Consider the following 6497-nt stretch of genomic DNA (forward strand, 5'->3'; position numbering starts at 1 on the left):
AGCCCCGTGGCTGTCCCCGAGGGCACAGGAAGTTGATGAGGGGCCTTCTCTCTTCCGGGAAGGCTGACCAGGAGCACTTTCTCGTTCCTTCCTGTTTGGTCTAATGAGCCTCGCTTCCTCGCTGGTCTTGGTGGCAGCTACAGGCTATCCAACTGCTCAGCTGAACCATGGGAATGGGTCAAGGAGTCACCTCATGTGCACTGTCACCTGTGTCCTTGTGTCGGACAAGGGACCAAGAGAGCCCACACCTTTCTGGAGCTTGCTCCTGGCGTCTATGTAAATAAGAAATCCAAAAATAACTGCTCGTTTCTGTACCAGGCGAATCTGTTAGCTTTGCTGGACGCCTCTGAGTGAGTCTGAGGTTGAGCCATGACTGGGTCTGAATTGGGACTGTGTTTTGTGACTTAAGTGACCTGGGGACCCTTTAGGAGCAAGCAGAAAGACAATAGCACCTATCTATGCTTTTATCCTGTGATAGGGGAGAGCTGGCCCATTGATAAGGTTTTTTTGTTGTTTTGTTTTGTTCTTTTGCAGTACTGGGGATGGAACACAGGGCCCCACCCATGCTAAGCAAGTGCTCACCACTGAACCACACCCCCAGCCTTTCCTGTGTCCTTTTATTTTTAATTTTATTTACTTTAATTTTTTTTTCTTGGCAGCACTGGGGTTTGAACTCATGGCCTCATGCTTGCTAAGCAGACACTCTTAACTGCTTCAGCCACTCTGGTTGGTTTTTTTTCAAAACAGGGTCTTGAGAACTATTTGTCCAGGCTGGCTTTGAACCTGATTCTCCTGATCTCTGCCTCCAGTGTAGCTAAAATTACAGGCGTGAGCCACCAGCGCTCAGCTCTGTGTCCTTTTAGAGAAAGACCTCCAGCAGAGCGTCAGTGGCTCATGCCTATAATCCCAGCTACTCAGAAGGCAGAAATCAGGAGGATGGTGGTTTGAGGCCAGCCCAGGCAAATAGTTCACAAGACTCTATCTTGAAAAAAACCAATCACAAAAAGGGGCTAGCAGAGTGGCTCAAGTGGTACAGTGCCTGCTTAGCAAGTGTGAGCCCTGAGTTCAAACCCCAGTACTGATAAAAAAAAGAAAACAAGACCTTCATAGTGTTTAGTTCTGTCTCTGGTTTCTGGAATGATTTGATTTTCTAGGCTCAGCCATTCCATTTCTTACCAGAAACCCAGGAACAGCCACTTCTCCCGGGGTCCCTCATTCCTTTTAGTGGCAAATGATATTTAGGGACCATGGTCAGGAGCCAGAAATGTCCTTGCTGCTGGGTTGTCATTATAGATTCTGACGCTGTACACAGGCTGGGACTAAACACTCCTGTGGAACCCCGACAACTTCCCTGACTCCCCCACAGAGCTCTTGTCAGTAGATTAGGGTTTGGGTTGGGGACACAGTAGCAGCCTGAGCAACACTGACGTGAGAGGTTTTTCTTGGTCACCTCGGAGGCTCCTTCAGTGAGAACCCAAGAGTCCCAGTTTGAATCTGAGTTCCCTTCCCTGGGCAAGCCACAAGAAAGAAAACAGCATAAACCAACTCCTAAAAGCGATGCCAAAATGAAACAAGCATCCTATCTGTACGCCAAGTTGGTGACACAATTAGATATGGTAGTTTGATAGCATATTCCTAGCGCCATCTAGCCTACGGATGAAAGGGCCATGGAGAGATTCCTGCACTGTTAGGAGGAATCCAAGTCCAGAAACGTATTCTACCACCAAGCTATACCCCCCAGCCCCAAAGGCATCTTACACGAAATTCAGTAACTATGTACTATTGGTGTGACTGTTTTCTAATTCATTTTATATACAGTATGGAAGGCAAATAAGTTCATGTGGTCAAGAACCATGATGAAGGAAAAGAGATAGAAATATTAAATCAAAGAAGTTAAATTAAAACTGTATGATTTTTAGCAGGCACTGTGGCTCACGCCTGTAATCCCAGATACTCAGGAGGCAGAGATCAGGAGGAGCGAGGTCAAAAGCTAGTTTGGACAAATAGTTGTCAAGACCCTACCTTGAAAAACCTCAACACCAAATAGAGCTGGCAGACTGGCTCAAGGTGTAGAGCACCTGCCTAGCAAGCGTGATAGACCTGAGTTCAAACCCCAGTACCACTGGGAAAAAAAAAAAACCAGAGAGCAAGATATGACTTGTAAGGGGTGTAGGCTTCCCAATAAAGTTCTTGCAAGATCACTGTTACCCAGAGCCCCAGTAGGGCAGAGGGTGTTTGCCCTGCCCCATCCTGCCTGGTGGCACCTGAACTTCTGTTTTCGACAAAGTTCAGCCCTGTCCCTTGGGAGAGACCTTCATGAAATTGAATGAAGCCCAAGGAGAGACCCAAGAGGTGAGGGTGGGTTCCTTGGGGCCCCTGAGTGACAGAGAAGGAACAGGTGGGACCTTTCTACAGAGAGGAAGCTGGGCCCAGTGCATGCAGAATGCTAAGCAAAGGAGTGGGGCTGCCAAGGGAAAGTAGAGGTTAAAAAATAGTGTCTACAGCTGGGTGCTATAATACTAGCTACTTGGGAGGATAAAATTGGGAGGCTCACAGTTTGAGGCCAGCCTAGGCAAATAGTTTGTGAGACCCTATCTCTAAAATAACCAGGGCAAAATGGACTGGAGTTGTGACTCAAGTGGTAGAGCACCTGCTTTGCAAGTGTGAAACCCTGAGTTCAAACCCCAGTCCCACCAAAAAAGAAAGAAAAAAAAGTGGTGACACCAGGCACGGTGTTGCATGTCTGTAATCTCAGCTCTTCAGGAGGTAGAGGTAGGAAAATCATGGCCAAGGCTGGCCCAGGCAAAAGCACAAGACTTTATCTGAAAAACAAACAGGGAAACTGACTAGGCCACACATGGCAGTTCAAACCTGTAATCCTAGCTACTCAGTAGGCAGAGATTGAGAGGATCCCAGTTCAAGACTAGTCTGAGCAAAAAGTTTGTGTGACCCCATCTCAACCAATGACTGGGCATGGAGGTTCATGTCCATCATCCCAGCTATTCGGAGAAGCACAAATAGGAGATTGCAATCCAGGCCCACCCAGGCATAAAGCAATATACTATCTCAAAAATAACCAAAGCAGAAAGGACTGGGGGCATAGCTCACGTGGGAGAGGGCCTGCCTAGCAAGCAAAAGGTTCTGAGTTCAGATTACAGTACTGCAAAAAAAAAAAATAGGAAAGCAGTGACTTCTTTACCAAAGTGGCTAAATTCCATCTTTGTTTCTGTTTCTGTTTATTTATTTATTTGTCCCAGGGCCTGTGCACGCTAAGCACACCTCCACCACTGACCTGCACCCCCACTCCCTGGTCTTTGTTTTTGTACTGACTGATGGTACTGTTGTTTTCTTGTTCACTGTGGGACCATTGTGGAAATACCACTGACAAATTCAGCAAGAAACTCAGAATATTTGTAAAAAAAAAACATTGTGCTGTTTTAGCATTTTCTTTCGGGACAGGGTCTGGCTGTGTAGCCCAGGCTGGCCTTTGACTTCTGATTCTCCGGTCTCAGCCCTTCCAAGTGCTGGGATTACAGGCGGTGCCACCACAGCTGGTTATTTTAGCACTTTTAGTCCTGTCCATGACTGACTGAGGCAGGAGTGTCCTCTCTGCTGATGCCCTCCTGCTTTTACATTAAATGTTCCGCATCTTGGGAAACTCCTGAGTCCTGGCACTTTTTTGTTGTTTTTTGGTGGCACTGGGGTTTGAACTCAGGGCCTTAAGCTTGCTAGGCAGGCTCTCTTACCACCTGGGCCACTCTGCCAACTCTAGTCCTGGGACTAAACTGAGACTAAACCAAGAGGTGGCAGGCATTGTGCCTACAGACATCACTTCACCCACAGGTCATTAAGGTAAGCCAGCTTGCTTATCTTGTGTAAAAGGAAATTTTTTTTCTTTTTTTTTCTTTTTTGGTGCTGGGGTTTGAAATCAGGGTCTACATCTTGAACCACTCCACCAGCCCTCTTTTGTGATGGGTTTTTTTGAGACAGGGTCTCAAGAACTATTTGCCTGGGGCTGGTTTCGAACCTTGATCCTCCTGATCTCTGCCTCCAGAGTAGCTGGGATTACAGGTGTGAACCACTGGCCCTCCCAAAAGGAAATATTATGGAAGTTAAGCTGCTGCCCAAATCCAGGGTAAGCACTGGTGTCTCTGGGGGAGGGGACATTGACCTTGCTTCCTAAGTGCCCAGTTCTGGGTCCCCCAACAGGTGCATTAAGGTGCCCAGTGGCTGGACTTCAGGGTGGGTCTTTGCTGCCCCCTGGTGGCAGGTGGAAGGCACTCAGGGTGGGAGCCCTGTGGGGCATCAGTGGTTGAGGGGGAGGTTGCCTCAGCCCTGGGAGGGTACCAGGGCGCACAGTCCCACCAGGGTCTTGTCCCATCACCTACAAGTCAGATAATCACCCAGTCCTCCAGAGATGCAGGGAAGACCCTGAGCCAACCACTTCTCCCCTCAGTTCCTTCCCTGTACCAACCCGGGTGCTAAAAAGTCTACAGCTTATCCTTTACCCTTAGGTCCTTCACGCCCATGTCCTTAACTCTGCGCCTTGGGGCGTCCACTTACATCTGTTCACATAACTTACACACACACATCTTTCTGCAAAGTACCTTCTCTGTGCCTGACCCTGAAATTGGGGTGCCAGGGAGACAGATGCAAACCAGGAACCCTCCTGGCTCTGTAACTCTGTTAAGTCTCTGTTAACCCAAAATCTCATGTTTTAAATCATTCATTGAATACCTTTTTTTTTTTTTTTGAGATAGGAGCTTGCTTTTTAGCCCAGGCTGGACTTGAATTTGTGATTCTCCTGCCTTGCTCTCCTGAGTGCTGGGATTACAGGCATGAAGCACCACACCTGGCATCCATTATCTACTGAGTGCTCATTTATCTTTCCCTCATTCATTTAACTTCCTTATTCATTCATTCATCTATCAGTTGGTCATCTTATTGACACGTTGTTGAGTGTGTTCTTAGTTATTTTCTCATTCCTCTGTTTCCCAAGCATTCTGGAAGTACCTGCTGTATGCTAACCCAGGGTTAGATGCTAGGATTCCTTGTGCACAGGCCTAGGGGAAAGAGAGATGGTGGGGACACACTGTGGTAACTACCATTCTAGCCTTTGGGCACCAGAGAAGAGGAAGAACCAAAAAGAGAACCACCAACTGCCTGAAGGTGGGAGTGGGAGCAGTCAGGGAAGGCTTCCTGGAGGAGGTATCATTTAAGCTAAGTTAAGAAGGCTATGTGAGTTTTCTAGATCAGAAAACTCCCGGTAAAATCTTTGTTTGGTGAAATATTTGGAGAAAAGTGAAGTAGTGGACTAGAGGCATGACTCAAGTGGTAGAGTGTTTGCCTAGCATGCACAAAGTCCTGGGTTCAATCCCCAGTACTGAAAAAAAAAAAGGCAAAGTACCAGATTGCTAGGGTGTGTGATGGAGGTCAGTGTGTTCCAATGACAGACCCGAGCCACTCAAGAACTTCCACAAATTCCCCTCACCCTTGAAAAGCCATTCTCTACTAAGCAGCCAGGAGTGACCTTCAGACGCACACCGCATCCTCCCCTCGTCTACTTATCCATCCACCTGGGAACACAGAGGGAGAGCTGTCCTAGGCTGAGCAGGTGGCAGCAGAATTGAGGTGCCGGACCCCAAGATCCATGCTGACCTAGCGACTGAGTAGTGAGGGCTCTGCTGTGGGTTGGGCTTTGTCCTGTACACTGGGGGAAAGAGAGATGGTGGGGACACACTGTGGTAACTCCCATGCTAGCCTTGGGTCTCAGAGAAGAGGAAGCACCAACAAGAGAACCACCTACTGCCTGAAGGTGAGGGTGGGGGCAATCAGAGAAGGCTTCCTGGACCAAGCATCTACTCTCTAGGGGATGACAAGTGACAAACCAGAAAACCAACTGCCTTGAAAACCAAGAACACACTTGCAGTTGAGCAAAGTGGGCTTATGACTGGTTGAACAAAGGAAGAATCCATTTATTTCATAAGAGGGCATTGAAAAGGTTTTATTATTGCTGGGTATGGTAGTGCATGCCTATAATCCCAGCTACTCAGGAGGCAGAGGTAGGAGGCTCTTGGTCCAAGACTAGCCTGGGCAATAGTGTGAGACCTATCTGAAAAAAAAAACTGAGTTAAAGGACTGAGGGGGTGGCTCAAGTGATAGAGAACATGCCAGATTGAGGCCCTGAGTTCAAATCTCAGTTCTGCAAAAAGAAAAAAAGGGGATTTATTACTGAATTTGGGCTTGCGCAAAGTGAAAAGTGATTTGAGGGAGGATTCAAGTAAGCAGATATACCTCTGGATTAGTGCTGTCAGGAAGGGAGAACAATTCCATGATTAGCTCTCTTATTATTCCTATTGGGTATTCCCAGAGAAACAGAACTAATAGGATGTGTTCATAAGGAACTGGTTCAAGAGGTTAGGCACGAACAAATCCTAAGATCTTAGGGTGAGTCTGGAAGCCAGAGAGACACAAGAAAGAACAGTGTGCTGCCGGTC

The sequence above is a fragment of the Castor canadensis genome, chromosome 6 (genome assembly GCF_047511655.1).
Source record: "Castor canadensis chromosome 6, mCasCan1.hap1v2, whole genome shotgun sequence".
NCBI lineage: Eukaryota > Metazoa > Chordata > Mammalia > Rodentia > Castoridae > Castor > Castor canadensis.